Below are 21329 nucleotides of genomic sequence, written 5' to 3'. Positions count from 1 at the left end.
TGTTTTGCCTTATTTGTCTATTCTTCCATTCATTTGAGAACTATGTACTAGATATCTTCTCCTGCAAAACATTATGTTAAGCACTGGAGGCAAAGCAAAATGTAAAAATAAATATAGATTAGGAATAGTAACATTTAAAAAAATGCCTATATCTATTTTGTTTTCTTATTAACTTGTGCTATCATACTCAAAAATTTTCATACTTTAAAGCTAACACTTAGACGAAGTTTTAAAAAAGATATATCCCTTTATTCTACCTCATAGTGGATAGGAGAAAATATATTGAAACAGATGCTGTGTCTCTATTCTCTTACATATACTGAAGCAAAGTGCCTTAACACAACTGTAGGAATTACTCTTTGGAATATGGATGAAAAACTAATTGTCACTGAGTCCATCCAAATGCAAACTACTAAAGAGTGGGTACAAAACAGAAAATAATAATAAGAAGAACATAAAGTACATCCATTTTTTACTGCCCCCAATTCTGCTTCATAGATGATGGGACTGGTGTTCATCACTATGGTCACAATACAAGACTAGAGGGTTGAGTTCAAGTTTGATTAACATTTCATCATCAAACGCAACACCCACTTGTCTTGGCCAGATGGTTCAAGGAAATAGAGTTCAGGTGCTGAGTATGTATTACATAAACAGAGATCAACCTATGATAGATAACTAGGTTATGTATTATTTATTTTCTTTGGGGGGGGTGTGTGTGTGTGGAGGGGGGCCTTAGGGGGAATGTCATGAAACCACGTATTCTAGGTATTTATTTTCAAGTAATTTTAAATGCCATTTAAAATTAGTTTTAAATTTTAAATAACATATCACAAAAAAATAATTGTGTAGTTATGAAACAGATTTTACAAATTTTAAATTCACAAACTCAAAACTAAGCCCCTGAAAGTTTATGTAACTTGTTTGAATTTTAGCAGGTATTTCTCAGCAGTGGCAGGGAACAAAACAGAATTTTTAACTTGTTTAACAATTTTAAAATATTTTAGCAAGATTTATTTGCATACGAACAATGTGGTAATTGCATGATTCATATTTATTTATTAGAGGAAGTCCAGGAGGGAGTATAATAGGCAACATTTTGCCAACATAATTTCCAAACTGATTTAAAAAAAGCTTCTCCCTCAATTATTTAAATTAACGATGTGTTACTGTACATTTATAAATGACATTCAAAAGAAATTTATGAATTGTCTTGCTTTAAAAGTGACTTTGGGGAGTTCTCCTACTGGTGCAGCAGAAACGAATCCAACTAGGAACCACGAGGTTGTGGGTTTGATCCTTAGCCTCGCTCAGTGGGTTAAGGATCCAGCACTGCCATGAGCAGATGCGGCTTGGATCTGGCATAGCTATGGTCCTGGCATAGGCCGGAGGCAACAGCTCTGATTATACCCCTAACCTGGGAACCTCCATATGCCGCGGGTGTGGTCATAAAAAGACCAAAAAAAAAATGATTTTGGGAGAATCCCTGGTGGCTTAGCAGATTAAGAATTGGACACTGTCACTACTGTGGCTCTGGTTATTGCATTGGCACAGGTTTGATCCCTGTCCAGGAACTTCTGTGTGCCGTGAATGAGGCCAATAATAATAATAATAATAATAATACTTTTGATTTTTAATGTTCTTTATATAAAATTACACCTTGAAATCATTTCAAATATGAAAAACTAAATTATTTCCTTAATTTCACAGCAGGTGACTAATACTCCCTGATCCAGAATGCGAATTTCTGGAAAACAGAGTATATTCAAGGCTTACTAACCACAGGCCCTCTCCTTAGTCACTTGTATCTGGTTTTCTTCCTCTTCTGTTCCTTTTCCTATCTTCCAAAGTGGCTTTACCATTTTACATCGACCAGCAATGAATGTGAATCCCTATCGCTCCACATCCTCTCCACCATTTGCTGTTGTCAATATTCCAGATTGTGGCCATTCTAATAGGTCTGAGTGGTATTTCATTGTTTTAATTTGCATTTTTGTCTGAAAACAGTGATGCAAAATATCTTTTCATATGCTTACCCACATCTGTGTATCTTCTTTGGTGAGGTGTCTCTAAAGGTCTTTGGCCTATTGTATAATTAAATTATTTTAAATTATTTGTTGTCTTATAAGTTTTAAGAGTATTTTATATAAGTTGAATAACAACCCTTTATCAGTTGTGTTTTTGCAAATATTGTCTCTCAGTCTGTGGCTTGTACACTCATTCTCTTGACCCTTTCTTATGAACAGCAGTTTTTTACTGTAATGATATCTAGTTAGATCACATATTTTTTCAATAGCAATAATAGTAGTGTTGGTATAGATGACATTGTTTATCTTTATGTATTTGGGAGTATGTAGGATACAAAAGTTTAATAAACTTTTTGGGAAGTACTTATTTATTTAACAAATACCAGTATATTATTTATGGTCCCTCCACTGTTCTAAATGCTTTATAAAAAGGCTAACCCACTTTCTCCTCTTAAAAATACACTGGGTGGGCATTATAATTCCACTTGATGGATGAGAATACTGCATTACAGAAAGTAACTAAGTGACTTGTCCAAGAAGATGTGGTGTCTACTGACATTAGTCTCTGTGTCCTTAATGTCTTCATCATGCTGCCTCTTCTAATTCTACACATGATTTTTGGAACATTGCTTTCCAGCCATTGCTTGATGATTAGCTGGTGCAATCCTTCTCTCTCCAATATTAGATATACACTGAATGCCAGCCTCATAAATATGATGTTTTATATATAATCCCAAGTGATTCTTTCCATTTAATCTTTAGTCTGCTATGGTTTTCCCAGAGAATAAAATATGCCAGACCTTAAAAATGCAAGTTTAAGTAAAAGAACCTAAGATAGAGGGAAGTAGCATATAGCTGGCATTTTTTTTCTGAGCAGCAGAATTGTAAATTCAATTGCATCCAGATCCAGTTGATCTACTTGCAATTTATAATAATATTTTTAACTACCTAACATACATAATTTTGGATATTATAACAAGAATGAGGATTGCTGATTGTTGATGGAGAAAACCACACAGTCATGTGGATTTTCACAGTTACATAAAAAAAAATTTAGATTTTCATTCCCAACTGAGGCATCAATATTCCTGCCAATCCTGTACTCAGCCAGCTTATTTAGTTCATGTAAAAATATTTTCCATAAAGTGATTTTCAAACTAAGTTCATTCTTTGAAATCCGTAAGAAAGTTTTCTGTTTCTTTGCCCCATATATTTTTTTTTTATATCTAAGGGAATTAGGAAATGCCATGGTCTACTGTGTGGAGTAGGTGTTATTGCTTAACCATTTTGTTGTTACTGAGTCCATTCTCCTACTGCTCATCACACAGCAAGCCAAGACGTTGAAAGAGAAGAGGTAGCATTAAAGAATAGAGACTTTATTTGGAAAGTCGGCAGACAGAAAAGATGGTGGCCCAGTGTCCCAAATAACCGTCTTACCCAAGTTAGAATTTAGGGTTCTTTTATATTAAAAGAAGAAGGGTGTGCAGTTGGTTGGTGCAAATTTCTTGGTGTGGGAATCCTTTATACTTGAAGCTGTCCATGTATGCCCAGGCACAATGTTCCTAGAAACCTCCAACAAGACAAATGTTATTTTCTGTTCTGCAACTTTTTATCTCCATAAGAATGGAAAAGTGTTATATCTTTAAAGGTCAGAGCCTTGAAAACTGGCTCTCCTGTATGTTTCAGGCTAGGGGCCACATTCCTTTACACTGATCAAACGTAACAGTGCAGAATTGGACTGAATCAAAAATCTCCATGCAGATCCAGCATGACTAAGAACAGGCAACAGAGCACAAGGGTTAGAACTAAAGAAATAGATCCAATATGGAGTCAGTCTTGTTCTTCTCTGTTATATTATGACCACCACATTTTAAAATAATAATCATATAAATTAGAAACTTTGAAGAGTCTATATACTCACTTTCCTTCTTCATGTGGAATAGGGAAGATTGTAAAAGCATTCCTTCAGAATACCTACCTACTAAAACTGAATAGGCACATGCCCAACTCTGAGAAATTCCACTCTAAGAAAGTACCAAAGTACATATAGCAACACTCTTTGTAATAGTTCCAGACTAGAAATAACTCAACTGTACACCAAAAGTAGAAGGGTTATAGAATAAATAGAACATGTTCACAGAACATGTTCACAGTGGAATTCTCTCAGCAGTGAAAACAAAGACATTGCTGATGTTCAGGTAACTCTCACAGCAAAAGGGTAGGCACCAGAAGCCAGATGATAAAGAACATACACTGGGAGATCACAATTACATAAAAGCCAAAACCAGATAAAACAGGTCAATGATGATAGAAGTCATTAAAGTGTACTTTTTTAGTAACTAGGAATGGGTGTTGAGAGGCATCTTGATCTAGGCAGTTGTTACACGAATGTCATGGTTGCATGAAAATTAATAAAAGTCCTCTTTAAATCTGGGAACTGCTTTTTCTATACATGTTTTCCATCAAAGACTGTTGCTTTAAAAGCAGTACAAGGGGATACTTCACACATACACACACAAGAAGAGTTTTAATATTTCATAATTACAAAATGATCTGGGAAATAACAAGTTGCGAGGTATTTTAAAGTGTATCACAGGAATTCCTTTTCACACGACTATCATTTCCTCCAATAATGCCTTTATCCACTTATAATCTCTACCAGGCATTTCCATAAACTTTCCAATAGTAGTTCATCTGGGCAACGATCTCTTCCCACTATTCTCTCATGTCCTTTGAAAATATACCAAGTATCACTGATACTATTGGGTACTACATACCTAAAGAAAAAACCAGAGTCTTATGTTTGTTTTATGATTTTATTTTAGAAACTCACTAGTAATGAGTTGCTTAAAATCATTCAGCTATGTTTCCTAGAAATACATCAGTCTTAGGAATAGAACTACCAATGTATTTTTTAAGTTCTATTCTATTTCTTTTTATTTTTATATACATTATTCTATAGACCGGGCACTTATTCAAATGAGTTCCTTTAATATGTTTCACCCAGATCTATTCATCCTATTAAAGTAACTTGCAAATTTGTGCCATAAACAAACATATTGATTTTGGCTCTAGAGGCCTTTTATAATGGGTTTCATAATGTTCTCATATTCCTGTTGTCATTAATCCCATTTAACTGCAGGCCCACCATCTTTTTCACAATACAAACACATACATAATTTGAGTCATATTGCCAGTGGATATGAGGACATATTAGTTTGTAGGTCATTTTCATGATGAGCTTTTTTTTATGTAGTCTGTTCTGCTCACTTCCGAGATGATTTTATTAAACAAGTAATAGAGAGGTGTAGGTACAAAAGGGTATATATGAAAGCCTATAGGATGTCACACTCTGAATGGGAATGTACTGTTAAGAATGCATAATATCACAAAATAATGAGATGAGACAATTTTGCTGGCCAATATCCATAAGCAAATATAACAATCCAAACTTGGACTGAATCAAAAATCTCCATATGTGAGCAGACAGCAAACAATCTTTAAAAGCACAAAGAACTTTTTTTTTTTCTTGGTTATACTTAATAGGAATGAATTTGTGTTCTTTACCTATATTGGAATGGTTACACAATAGTCAGAACAATGAGGTGTTTTCTGGTGACCTAGTGTTTAAGGATTTGAAGTTGCAAGTGCTGAGGCCTGGGTTCGATCCCAGGCCTGGGAACTTTGCCTGCCACAGGCACAACCAAAAAATAAATAAATAAATAAATAAAATAAGAAAAAACTGAACAACATTAATAATAATGAAAAAAAGAACAACGAGTAAAGTAGAAGGGGGTTTACCATTGCTTTTAGACTTTTCATATTTGTGAATATGATCAATATTTGCATCCCGCTCTAAAAATGGAGAATAATTAAAGGTTTAATATCAATATAAATTGACAGAACATATTGGCTAAGATGTCCTATCAACATAAAATTGCTGGGCCATTTTGATTCATGTAGAAGGATAAGAATAAAAAATAATAAATACCTTCTTACTGTATCTGTGCTAAGTAACCTTTGTAATATCCGGGAAATGTCGAGTTGATGTGACCTTGAAGGAGAAAAATCAGATGTACTTAGCTAATGACACGCCGACTTCTATGTACCTCTTAAATAAACCATACAATTTTGATGATGTTTTATCATGATGAGTGCTTGCACTTGGTCTGGTGTGAATACAGCTACTCTGCTTCTCACAGCAGGCAAGCAGCATTCAGCTCTGGGCTACATCTTCTCTGAAGTCACTTGTAAGCCTGATTGAAAGAAAGAACAAAGGATTGCAGCAGAAGTGTATTCTCTCATAGGTAACTTTAGTGCATTTAAAAATTTTAGACAAAAAACAGTCATTGAAGTTTAACATCACAGGCTGATTTTTAATGGTCAGGAAAAGAGAGGCCAAGCTTTTATTTCACACACACACACACACACACACACACACACACACACACACACACACTATTTCTTCCACTGAACTTTTCTCCAAACCTAAGTCTGTGTCTAGTTTTCTTCTCAATCCTTAAAAATGATTTAATAAATTTATCACTCCAGCATAGAGTGATTTCTCGTTAGGAGAAAAAAAAAAAAGAGGACGTATTTTGCTGGAATGATTTAAGAATAGTAAAAATGAAATGAAATTTTCACTAAGTAACCAGATGTAATTTAACCCTAGCATAAATGACAGTAGGAGGAAGAGAGAGCGTATCTCAGGCATACTAATAGGTTTTGAATGTTGTGAGTGAATTGTTTAAGAATAATTGGAACCAAGATTGTGACTTTATTTTAGAGTAATTTTAGATTTATAGAAAAAATAATTAGAAAGTACAGAGCAGTCCCATGTATCCTCTTCCCACATCCCCATTTTCACTATTAGTTAAGTCCTGCATTACTATGGTACATTTCTTATGATTAACAAATCAATATTAGTACTTTTTTAGTAACTAAAATCCATATTTTTTTGTTAGGGTTCACTCCTTGTGTTGTACAGTTCTGACAAATGTATGAGAATCCACTCTTACATTATCATAAAATAGTTTTATGGCCATAAAATTCCCCTATCCTTCTTCCATTCACCACTCCCTCCGTCCTCCAACCTTCGTAATTGTTCATCTTTTTATTCTCTCCATAGTTTTATTTTTTAAGAATACCATACAAATTGAGTCATGCAAATATGTACTTTTAAAGAAATCCTCAGAGATTCTGGGGCACAGGCAAGGATGATAACCAATTCAGGAAGGATGCAAACAAAAGAAGAGTCTCAGAATTGTTTACAACATCCCTCCTGATTTATGTTTCCCACTGGCTGTCTTGGAAGGATTTTCCACATTATTATTCTATATTACAGTGTATTAAAATAATCACATAAGAACATTAGTATGAGATCTACCAAATTAAAATTAGTGTCTTCAATAGTTAAAAAAAGAAGACATTTTAGTGGATTAAGATTAACATATACACTCTACTACATATAAAATAGACAGGTAACAAGGACCTACTGTCTAACACAGGAAAATCTACTCAATACTCTGTAATAACTTATATCCAAGAATAATCTGATAAAGCATGGACATGTGTATATGAATAACTGAATCACTTTTCTGTACGCCTGAAACAAAACATGGTAAATCAACTCTATTCCCCCAAATTTTTTTAAAAAGAAATCTTTCTTTTTGGAGGAAGTGGTCAGAGAAATAACGGACTTAATGTTGAGTAGCATTTTGTGTAAAGCTGAGGAAACAAAGAACCATTCCTTCAGGTGTGGTGTACTCACAAGGAAACCATTACTATGGTAAAGGCAAAACTGAGTTATAATTATTTATGGATAAAAATTAATATTGATATTAGATTGTGGAAAGTTTAACCACTAGACAAAATAGCTTTTGTTTTAGAATGTGAGCAATAGAAAATAATATTTTTTATCAAAGTCTTCTTCCCTGCCAGTCTTTCCACCCCAATGGGCAATGCTAATTAAACTCAAAATATCACATTGATCTTCTTTATTCTCCACTGAAAACCAGAAAGGAGATGAAATAATGAGCTGCTCCACCCTGAACTGAGCTCTACACTGAGCCATGCTGCAGAGAGGCTGTCCTCTGCTCAGTCCCCTCCTGCAGAGGCATTCTGCAAAAGCCAGTCCACACACTTCCTATATTTGTCCCAGCAGAGCAAATGGCTTTATTTTATTATGTATCCAGAAAGCACTGCAAGAAAATAATAAAATCATTAAAGGAGTAGGTCAGGAAAAACTACTTGTGTATGTTGTAACTAATAGCGTTACTGTCAAAGAAGTTTGAACCCAGGGTGACTTTTCTTGTGAGTGGAAAATGTCATTCAGGTAATATTAACATGGAAAGTAACTAAGGATGGAGGCTGGTCACCAGGAGGACCAACCACGAACAGAGACCTGGAAATTTTGCCCCACTCTTCACAACCCCCACCTCTCGGGAGGGAAAAGTGGCTAGAGGTGGAATCAGTTACTAATGATCAATGATCTAATCAATCTTGCTTATGTAATCAAGTCTCAATAAATCCCAAAGTTCAAGATTTGGGGAACTTCGGGTTGGTGAATATGCGGAGGGACTGGGAGAGTTGGGCACCCAGAGAGGGCACGGAAGCTCCATGAACCTCTTACTTTATGAATCCCTTCCATCAGGATTTTCATCATTATCATTTATCACATGCTTTTATAATCAGCCATTAAGAGTCATAAAATGCTTCTCTGGGTTCTGTGAGGCTCTCTAGCAGATTAATCTAACCCAAAGGCAGGGGTGATTGGAACCTCCAGTCTATACCCACTTAGTAGAAGAACATGGGCTTGCAGATACCCATGTAGAAGGTTGTAGCAGGCAACCTGGGGCAACTGGCATCTAAAGTAGAGAGGGGTATCTGACATGATCTCTGGGTCACAAGGTGTCAGAAACAAATTGTAGGACACGCAGCTGGTTTCTGAGAATTGCTTGGTGGTATGGGGAAAATGACTTGACCTCCAACATTAGAAATTGCATATTTAAATGTATATCACATTGGAAATCAAGGCTTCAATGTATGGATTTTGGTGGGACACAAACATTCAATCTATAACAGCTCTCTTATGCTTTTACTGCTTTAAATAGATATGTGTGTGGTTATATTTTTTTTTCTCTCAGCAAAAATATCCTGGGTTTTGGTGTGTTTTCCATTGCTATCACATATCTATCTATGTATCTATCTATCATCTATCTATCTCGTGTATATAATATATGTTGGGAAACTTTTAATTACTGATTCAATCTCCTTGCTTTTTATTATTCTGTTGAGATTTTCTATTACTTCATGATTCAGTCTTGATACGTTGTATACCTCTAGGAGTATATCCACTTCCTTTATCTTATCTAATTTGATGATTCATAATTGATCACAGTGGTCTAGAGAAGAAAGATACTGCATAATATCACATAAAAAAAAAAGCCAATTTCACTGAAATAGAGACTAGAAAGTTGGTTTCCAGGGGTTGAGGTGAGGGTGGGGGAGAATGGGAAGATACAAGTCAAAAGATTCAAACTTTCAGTCTTAAGAATGAGTTCTGAAGATCTAATGGTGACTATAGTTCATCATATATTATTCCTTATCTGAAAGTTGCTAAGAGTACATGCTAAGTGTTCTTAATACCCACACATGTGTGTGTACACACACACTGTAAATGGAAATATATAATAAATATACAATAAATATAGAAAAAGAGGAAATGTGAGATTGGCTCCTGTGGCTTCAGGGAGACCCTGATGGAAGATACCTCAAAGATTTCCAAGCTACAAGTTTACACTTACCACTTCAAAAGTTTTAGCTGAAATTAAGCTTCACTTTTCAATGTGCACCATGGTTCAGGGAAGGGGCTGTCCAACACCAGGAGGCCAAAGTGAGATCAGCAAGTGCTCTGTCTCTGTGAAAGGGAACAGGGACCAGTGTCCTGCAGAATCCAACCAGACCAGGTAAGTCAAGGACAATTGAAATTTGAGATTCTAGAAAATTAAGTAACCCTCAGTTAGGGATAGGAGGAGAGGGAGAAAAAAAACTGAATAAATTAAATATTCGTGACCATCAAATAAGTCTCTAAACCCTAATTTGAAAGTATTTTTATTATGTTTTGTTTCAGAAGTGAAGTTAGAGGAAACCCAATGACATGGCTAGATTAACTTAATATAGCTAGTGAACTGAATTGGAGCTTGTGAACTATGTTAAATTCCATCATAGAACTATCAATAAGGTTGATCATTTTTATGGACATGTGATTTGTGATTGCACATTACCTGCCTGCCTTCATTGTGTTTTCCACAATATTCTCCAGGATTAATTTTTCCTTTAAAATTTTCTTCTGATCCCCTTTCACTTGATCACAGGAGCTCACTGCTCTCAAGTCTTCTGATGTGTCAGCTCTAACACTCTAATTCTGCCTGTTTCTCTCAAAAAATCTGTACTCTGAACCTGCCTCACTCCTCATCAAAATTGCATTCAGTCCATCAGAATTTACATGGCCTATGTGCCACTATTTCTGGCTTAGGAAAAATACTAACATCAATCAGCTTAAGACCTGTCATATAAAGAATTATAAAGATACCAGGTTTAGTTAGCCTGAAACATGGTGGCCTTTAGATAGATGGTTGAGTGTCAGCTGTTTTGAAGAGGAATTTGTTGAGAATGACTTCAGTGGAAAATTGCTACATTATATCTGCACTTACTATGTAAATTGCAAAGGAGTGCTGTGAATCCTAGACTGAGAAGCCCTGGGGAACCCTCATCCAATAGTTACCCCTGCCCCCTGTATTAAGAGCACTGAAACTGTGGCTATCACAACAAGGATCCAAATTTTTAATTAATTTATTTAATATGGGTTAATTTCTACTTCAATTTGAAAACTCAAGAAAAGTGAAATATCCTTCAATAAACAAAAATTTACTGTTTTGTTAGCACTATATTTCACCTTAATGGTTGCATTATGTATATTATAATTGTATGGTAATGTACCTGTCACATGTATCTTCCTGGTAGTAAACATAAATATATCCTCACTCATTGGGTCAGGGATCTGGTGTTGCCATGGACTGTGATGTAGGTCACAGATGAGGCTAGGATCCCTTGTTGTGGCTGTGGTGTAGGCTGGCAGCTGTAGCTCCAATGTGACCCCTTGCCAGGGAACTTCCATATACCACGAGTGTGCCCCTAAAAAGCAATAAATAAATAAATAAATAAATAAATAAATAAATAAATAAATAAATAAATCTAGTCAAAGGATTGGTTCAGTTCAAGTGTTTTTGTCTAAACACTAAGGTATACAGCATTACAAATAACATTGTAGCTTGTTTATTATGATATTTTATACAGAGTTAAGTGGTATTATATGCAATATAATGTAAATTAAATTATAGTACTTAGTCCTTTAATTATAATTAGTTATTTTTAGTTAAAAATAAGAAGATACATATTGATTTTATTTCATTTTATTTTATTTTTGTCTTTTTGACTTTTCAGGACTACACCCACAGCATATTGAGGATCCCAGGCTTGGGGTCTAATTGGAGCTGTAGGAAGCCACCAGCCTATGCCACAGCCACAGAAACACTGAGATCCAAGCTGCATCTGTGACCTACACCACAGCTCACCACAACGCCGGATCCTTAACCCACTGAGCAAGGCCAGGGATTGATCCCCCAACCTCATGGTTCCTAGTAGGATTCATTTCCACTGCACCACAACAAGAACTCCCCATACTGATTTTAAAATAAAGAAATATTACTGATGCAGAATGGATTAAAGATGCAGAAGATGGAAAAAGTAATTTAAAAAGACTTCAAAGGTGCATATTATTAATTTTATAATGTGTCAAGTGCAATTTGCTCTTCTGAATAAAACTTTTAAAAAACTATACATTTGCTGCCAAAAACATATTTACAGATAATGAAGTTGAAAAATGAGACACACTCATAATATTCATTTAATTTGAAAATTCTTCTCAAAGGTAAAAATAAAAATAGACAAATATTCATAGACAAAATATTCATCTGAAATCAGAATTAAAATTCAACAAAATTTAAAAAAATCATACTTAACAAGATCTAAATGTGTAACTTAGGCAACATATCAGATGACTTGGTTCTTGAAATGAAAACTTATTTTTAGATGGTAAGAAAATAAAATGAATCATTTATTTTATGGAAACCTCTTGCCATCAACCACTTATGCAATAAAAATACTTATATTACCTATGCAATACAAAAACTTTCCAGCAACTATTATGATCAATTTATTTGAAAAATTAAAATTATAAGTAACTTTCTTTAGTTTCAATCAGTCACATGGTATAGGAGACATGGTTTGGTTAAAACGTTGAGTACGTATTTCTTTTTTCTTTTTTTCTTTTGGCCACCCTGCAGCATATGGAGTTCCTGTACAAGGGATCAGATTCCAGTCTCAGTTGTGACCTAAGCCATAGTTGTGCCAACGCTGGATCCTTAATCCACTGTGCTGGACAAGGGATCAAGCCGGTGTCCCAGTGCTCCCAAAATGCCACCGATCCTGTTGTGCCATAGTGGGAGCTCCCTATGTTTCTTAAAGTATTTGGAAAACAGAAAAATATTTCCAATTTGCATTCTAAAAATTTAGCTCATAGCATACGTATTTTAAATTCTGTTGCTTTTGCCAAAAAATCTCAACTAACTATGGAATAATTTGTTTTTACGATGGATAATGCTTGTTATATTTTTTATTCCTTTCCTATATGATACCTATCAAATATATATACATACATACACACATATGTATGTGTGTATATTACCCATCTTTTTAGGCAGATCCTATAGGAAATATATGGATACCATGGTTAGCAGAATTCTGTATGCATATGCAGAAGCATGAACTACCACCAGTTCATGTAACTATTGAAAAAAATAGGCAAGTATGAATTATAATTCTTTGCCAGCTAATTGGTTGATTTATATATTACTATAATATTAACTCCAATTTTGGAATTTCTTGAAAATAGGAAATACTTCCTAAACACTCAGTAATCAGGGACAAACATCAGTTGTCATTTTTGTTTATTCATATCATTCTGCTGATGTACAAGGCACATTTAAAGTTCCCAGGAAAAGTATGTCCTTTATCTCAACAACAAGATCAGGTGCATAAATTATGATGTTCAGTGCAGAATGAAAATATGGGGCCACTTGCTAAAAAGTTATTAAGAAGTTGAAGACATCAGTGGAAGAGGATCAAATCAATCAGGGCCCTTGTAAGTGTGCAGCCTGGGCAACTGCACAGATTGCACATTTATGAAGCCAAACTTGATGAACGAGTATAACAATTGGTGTTGAAATGAAACTTTCATAATACATATCAATAATAATGAATTTGCCCATTTCTCTAACATGAATCTCTCTGCAGATGTTATTAATTGCAATCTGCAGCATTGTATGAAATAATTTAAAAACTACAGAGAAATGTAAATAACATTTTGTCAGTATTGATACATTTGTAGTTGCTTTCTAATTAATTTAATATATACTTTACATTTTATGCTAGTAATATTGAGTTGTCAAAATTGTTAATAGATTTCCTGAATTTGGTTAGACATTTTGGAGGTGATATGCTTCTGCTGAAAAGTCAAATTGATTTTTGTAAAAATGATGAACTATCTTTTCTAGCACAGATCATTAAAGGAAAATGATGTTTTGTTACTTGACCAAGTTTACCTTTTATAGCAGTCACTTAGTGACTACTTATACTATATTAATTCCCATCTTTTTATCAAATACAGGCTTAGAAACTATAGTCTATGTGACAAATTTACTCCAAAGCCTCTTTTTTGTAAATAAAATTTTTTTTGGAAAAGTTACTTAAAAAAAAAATGTACTGTCAGTGGATATTTTTATAGCATCATGTTATGTTTGAGTTATTGAGTTCATAGGGAATTAAGTCATATAGCCCACAAAGCCTAAAATATTTACTGCCTGACACCTGACCCCTGCCATAGAAGATATATATAATTTGTCTTCTGGGTATTTGGCCAATTGTTGCTGAAATTACAGGTGGGATGCAAGTACCAAAATGTCAGACTGAGTATCACAATAACCTCAAAAGTCAAAGATGGCTGGGGGAGACTTAGCATCTGCTGGTCATTGTTAATGCAGCAGTGTCTAGAGGATAATGCAACACTTACTACTTCCACAGAATCAAAGAGTGCTAAAATTGGGAGAAAATGTGACTTTTGCAAGGAGAGGGCAATGCAATTTTTTCCCTCTCTCTTGTACACATTTTGTTCAGAATGTTAATTTTAGAACTAGATTTATGCCAATAGTAGTTTTAGTTACCCTCATCATTTACAGTTGAGTCTCATGTTAATGATAATGGTGTGTTTCCTACATTCTGAAAAGTAACATCTCAAATTAGGTTAATCTGTGACCCCAGAAACCACAGCTATTGTAAGGGGGGTGTTGGCATTATTTATATAGTTTAATTTCTGTGAGCCTTAAAACTCAGAAGACCAATGGTTGAAAAACTATATGTATTTATGGATTAAATGTTATTAGGCATTAAGGAAACACATATCAAAACCAGAATGAGATACCACTTCCCTGATGAGGATGGCCATAAACATTTTTAAAAATGAAAAATAGTAAATACTGGCAAGGATGTGGCGAAATTAGAAAAATTGTTACCCTTATACTTTGCTGGATGTAGAATGGTGCACAGCTACTGTGAAAAACAGTTTGGAGTTTCCTCAAAATGACCATATGAGAGCAACTTCACTCATTAAGTATAAATCCAAAAGCTATGAATACAAGTGTTCACATAAAAATTTGATTGCAAATTTTTATACTGGAACTGTTTAAAAAAGCCAACAAATGGAAACAACTCAAAAACCTGCCAGCTGATGAATGGATAAGTACAATGGCGTCTCTCTGTAAAATGGAATAATACTCAGGCATTAAAATTGCAGTGCTGATACCTGCTACAACATTGAAGAACCTTGACAGGAGTATTTTAATAAAGAGTCATACATGAAAGCCTGCATATGGTACAATGAATTTATATGAATTATCCAGTATGGGCAAACAGAGAAAGAGAGGAGGCAGATGAGTGATTGTTAGGACAGGAAAGGAGGGGATAATGGGAAATACTTAATGGCTACAGGGTTATTTTGGGGGAAATAAAATTATTCGTGATCTAGAAGTCCAATCCAAGGTTGGTTGAATCCTATATGGACGGCCAACTATTCAATGACATTTTTTCTTTTTATGGTTGCACCTGAGGCATATGTAAGTTCCCAGGCTAGGGGTCAAATCAGAGCTGCAGCTGCTGGCCTATGCCACAGCCATGACAACACAGGATCTGAGCCGCCTCTGCAAACTATGCTGCAGCCTGCAGCAATGCCAGGTCTTTAGCCTACTGAACAGGGCCAGGGATTGAAATAGCCTCTGCATGGAGACAATATCGTGACTTTAATCTACTGCCCCACAGTGAGAACTCCTACCATGACATTCTATATAGGGACTTGATCATTGGCAGATTTGGGTATCCCTGGGGGCCCTGGAACCATTCCCCTGCTGGTACCCAGGACTGACTGTAGTCATCAAGGGATGAGTTGATGATTTGTTCCTTTACCATATCATGAAAGAACTAAATGAGACTGTACTGTATATTTTAAAATGATTAAAATGATACACTTTATGTTTATTTTGTCCCAATAAAAATTACAGCAATTTAGAACATGAATAGACATACCATTAAAAACTTTCCTATTCATCTTTTAAATAATGGGTTGGCTGATAGATTAGTGAACTCCTGGGAAAATTGCTTGTTAGTATGCTGTCAATGACATCAAGTATTTTCTAGCAGTTGGATTTTATGACTTCTAATGAGCCCATAACAATTAGATTTTTAAAATAAAAATCTGATCTAATACTTTAAATAACACTTAAAAAATTTATGCGTTTAAATTGCTTAACAAGATGGCTAATTTTGAAATTTTATTTTTTTTATGTTTTAATGAAGTATTAGTTTATTTACAATGTTGTGATAACTTCTGCTGTATAGCAAAGTGATTCATTTATACACATATGTATACCCATTCTTTCTCAGGTTCTTTTCCCATATATAGTATTGTAGAATATTGAGTAGAGTTGTCTGTGCTATATAGCAGGTTCCCATTGACCATCTATTCCGTATACCTCAGTGTGCATATGCCAATCACAAAGCCCCAATCCATTCCTCCCCCAACATGTCCCCTTTGGTAACCTTGAGTGTTTCTTCAAAATCAATGATCCTGTTTCTGTCCTGAAAATAAGTTCATTATTATCCTTCTTTTAGATTGCACGTATAAGTTGTTTACATGATATTTATCTTTCTCTGTCTGAATTACTTCACTTAGTAAGATGATATCTAGGTCCATCTATGTTGATGCAAATAGCATTGTTTTTTTTCTTTTTATAGCTGAGTAATATTCCACTTTATATATGCACCACATCTTCTTTATTCATTCTTCTGCCTATAGACATTTAGGTTGCTACCATGTCTTGGCTATTGTAAATAGCGCTGCAATGAACACTGGGGTGTATGTATCTTTTTGAATTATGGTTTCAAAAGATACAGTGATAAAAACTGATATTGGCATAAAAACAAAAATATAGATTGGTGAAATAGGATAGAAAGCCCAGAAATTACTCCACAGACCCCCAGATATCCTATTAAAATCTGCAGATGCTCAAGTCCATATATAAAAAGACAAGGTAGGAGTTCCCATTGTACTTAACTAACCTATGACAAAGGAGGCAAGAATATGCAATGGGGGTTAGATAGTGTCTTCAATAAGTGATGCTGGGAAAACTGGAGAGCTACATGTAAAATAATGAAATTAGAAAACTCTCTAACAACATTCACAAAAATAAACTCAAAATGGATTAAAGACCTAAGTATAAGATTGGACCCTATAAAACTCAGAAAAAAAAAAAACTGAAGACATTCTGACATAAACTGCAGCAATATCTTTTCAGATACACATCCTAGAGTAATGGAAATAAAAACAAAAATAAACCATTTGAAACTAATCAAACTTAAAAGATTTTGCACAGCAAAGGAAACCATAAACAAAACTAAAAGACCAGCCAGAGAATGGGAGAAGATATTTGCAAATGAAATAAGTGACAAGAAATTAATTTCCAAAGTATACAAACAACTTATACAGCTCATTATCAAAAAAAAAAAAAAAAACCCAATCAGAAAATGGGCAGAAGGTCTAAATAGACATTTCTCCAAAGAAGACATGCAGATGGCTAATACACTGTTGGTGAGAATGTAAATTTGTAAAACCACTGTGGAAAACAGGACAGAGTTTTCTCAAAAACTTAAAACAGAGCTACCATATGATCCAGCAATCCTATTCTTGGGCATCTATCCAGAGAAAATCATAACAATTTTGAAAAATTTGAATGATAAATTCAGGGGGCTATCTTCATTAAAATGGTCATTTTTACAAAGCACAAACATACTTTCATGTTATAGGATGGCTCTTGCCAACTTATGCTGCTTAGAAATGACACTTTATTTCAGGGAATCCAGTGGCTTTCGATCAAGTAAATAATGAATTTTATTTTCCCCAGAGGAATCTCATGATATTTATTAGACAGCTTGTTGTACATGGAATTTGTGCTTGTATTGTATAGCTTGTGATATATATGGAATTTGTGCTTTTATTGTATAGCTTGTGATATATATGGAGCTGTTCTAAAACAACAATGACAATTACTTCCCTGGGCTATAAAGGAGAAGGCAAGAATGGGAAGAGGAAGAAATACATACAGATTTTTATAGAGAAATTTTTCTGTTATCTATTTATGAGATTTTAGGGATGGAGAACTACTAAAGTTGTTTCCAGCATGGGTTGCAAATCTGGAAAGAACTCTCAAAAAGTATCCTAGTTAAGACTAGACTAGAATGTTTCTAGTTGTTAAAAAAATATGAATTTAGAATTCTCAAAAATACTTGTTATTATTAAACATTAGAGAAAGTTATTTAAATAATCTTTTTAAGTAGTGTTATGTAAAAGTAGCTGTGCTAGATCAAGCTTATTTAAATTCCACAATTAAGATTATGTGCCTGTTGAGACACATAATTCCTCATGGGCATCTTATGTTCACACAGGCTGGATCTTCTGAGCAAAGGGCACTGACTATATTTGCAAGAGTATTTGCATATTTGCAAAGATATATTCCCTTTACTAGACTATGCCATTCTGAGTAAACACATTCAATTTATCTTTGAGACTCATCACTTTTCTATGCATAGCAAAGGTTTAGAAAATATTCTTTGAAGTTATAGATAGTGTCTCCTTCAAGCCAGAGAGGGCAGTTTTTTTTTCAATAGCACAGATACAGGATATTTCTCTCCTCAGAAACTTTTCAAGAGAGCAAAATATCATTCACTTCTCTGGAATGGAATTTACTCTCTATTCACTCTCTTACATTCCAGGGTAAAGATAAGACACCCTCTCTCTCTCTGTCTCTCTCTGTCTGTCTCTCTCTCCATCTCTCATATACAGATAATCAGCAGCCCTATTTAAGATCACTGCTTCCTAGTGTGGGGCTCCTTATCCAAACTGTACCACGTTCCATGGGCAGGGGCCACCTAGCCCTCACCAAGTCACACCTGTGAAGATGATACTGAAGAAACTGACACACCATTGTTTTGGCTGGTACTATTTCTGTAAGCAATAAGTGGTCCTTGTTTCTGACCCAAAGAATCTTCTATACATACATATATAAACATATGATCATCAGTAGTCACAATACATATATGTGCCACAACGTGCGTGTATGTATAATGTGTATGTACAAATACACTCACAAACACTTATAACTAGAGTAGGCTAACTTCTTAGCTTAGAAGGAAGGTAAAATTTCAAACCCTTCAAAATTCTTGACTAATGGTATTCACAACAGTCAGGCAAGATCAGTAAAGCAGAACCATTATTTCAATGTTAGATATGTTATAATTTGGTCCTTCTCTTCAGGTGTGTTCCATGACAATTATCCATGTATTATTTCTTTACTAGACTATACTGAAGTAAATAAAGGCATGTAATTTTTTTATGACCCAGAATTGTACTATATTAAAAGGAAAATAAAACCACATAGGAATCCAGAACAAATGTATCATGGATCTTATGAGGAGAGGTAGAGGACCTGAGGGTTTATGAGATGGGCTCAAATTAGCTAAATATTCAGCACAATAATGTGAGAAATTATGGAAAATGTACAATATGATACATATTTATCCTCAGTAAATATGATACTACTGTACAAAAGGAGTTACTTAAGAACTTTTTGATGTCCAGGAATGCTTTACCATAAAACATAAATTTAAAAAAATGATGACAATTACAAAAATATTCTTTAAATTTTATTTTTTTATTTTTTATTTAGTTTGCATAATTAATTGAGAGTATTTTTGTTTTTCTTAATTATCCATATATGTAATTTAAAGTGTCCATATAAAATATATACTGGGAAAATAAAAAAACTAATTTTTTGTAGAATTTTACAATTTTATTTATTTTTATTTACATTTTTTATTATAGTTGATTTACAATGTTCTGCCAATTTGTGCTGTATAGCAAAATGACCCAGTTTACATATTTTATACATTCTCTTTTTCACATCATCCTCCATAGTGTTCCATCCCAAGTGACTAGGTATATTTCCCTGAGCTATACAGCAAAGTCTCATTGCTCATCTATTTGTATATACCAATCCCAAACTCCCAGTCTGTCACACTCCCTCCCCCCCGCCTTGGCAACCACAAGTCACTTCTCTAAATCCATGAGTCTGTTTCTTTTCTGTATAGGTTCGTTTGTGCCTTTTATTAGATTCCAGATATAAGTGATATTGCATGGTATTTGTCTTTCTCTTTCTGACCTACTTCACTTGGTATAAGAGTTCACCCATGTTCCTGAAAATAACATTACAAACCTCTAGCCAGACTCACCAAGAAGAGGAGAGAAAGAACTCAAATGAACAAAATAAGAAATGAGGAGTTCCCATCATGGTGCGGAGGAAACAGATCCAACGAGGAACCATGAGGTGGTGGGTTTGATCTTTGGCCTTGCTCAGTGGATTAAGGATCTGGCATTGCCATGAGCTGTGGTGTAGGTTGCAGACATGGTTTGGCTGTGGCATAAGCCAACGGCTACAGCTCCAATCAGACCCCTGGCTGGGAACCTCCATCTGCCACAAGTGCAGCCCTAAAAAGACCAAAAAAAAAAAAAAAAAAAAAAGAAGTGAAAAAGGAGAAATAATGGATACTGCAGAAATACAAAAAGCCATAACAGAATACTATGAACAATTATGTCAACAAATTTGATAACCTAGAAGAAATGATCAACTTTCTAGAGACACACAGCCTGCCAAAACTGAATCAAGAAGAAATAGATCAATTGAACAGAGTAATCACTAGAAATGAAATTGAATATGTAATAAAATCACTGATTACAAATAAAAGTCCAGGACCAGATTGCTTCACAGGCAAATTCTACCAAACATACAAAGAACGTGTACCCATCCTTCTAAAACTTTTCCAAAATGTTAAAGAAGGAACACTCCCAAAGACATCCTATGAAGCCACCATCATCCTAATACCAAAACCAGACAAAGATACTACCAAAAAGGAAAAGTATAGGCCAATATCTTTGGTGAATAGGGACACAAAAATTCTCAACAAAAGTTTAGCCAACCAAATTCAACAACATATAAAAAAGATCATACACTGTGACCAAGTGGGATCCATCCCAAGTTCATAAGAATATTAAAGTTTTAAATCAATAGTCTTTTTTTCTGATTCTTAAGTAAAAATAATACAATATTAATATACAGGAAAAACCTTATACTTTGAATAGACAATGAAAAAAATTAGTTGCCTTGGAAACTGAAATATTCCATAGCATTCTGAATATATTATTAACCAATTACTTTGCAGCCATAATATCATACTTAGATAAAAAAGGCAATTGATTTTATGATTGTATTATTTTTCCTTTGTAGGTTTATACGAAGTATTTTAACTTAAAATTGTTGTAGTCTTTTGAAATACACTAGAAATTCCTTTGTTTCTCCTACTAGAAGTTATTTTTTTAGGATATTGTATGTTCTTATTCATAATTCTTATTGCATATATATAATTAAAGTATAATTCTTTTGTGAGGAATTCTTTTGTACCTCTCCCTTAGAGCCTTAGAGTTACTTTTAAAATTTTTCTGAAATATATTTTAAATTTCTGATT

Source organism: Sus scrofa, chromosome 8 (genome assembly GCF_054392235.1).
Source record: "Sus scrofa isolate SSC_HxYL_T2T_F1_AM1 chromosome 8, Sscrofa_HxYL_maternal_Yorkshire_Landrace_v2.0, whole genome shotgun sequence".
In the NCBI taxonomy this organism is placed as follows: domain Eukaryota; kingdom Metazoa; phylum Chordata; class Mammalia; order Artiodactyla; family Suidae; genus Sus; species Sus scrofa.
Note: the sequence above shows the minus strand (reverse complement) of the source record.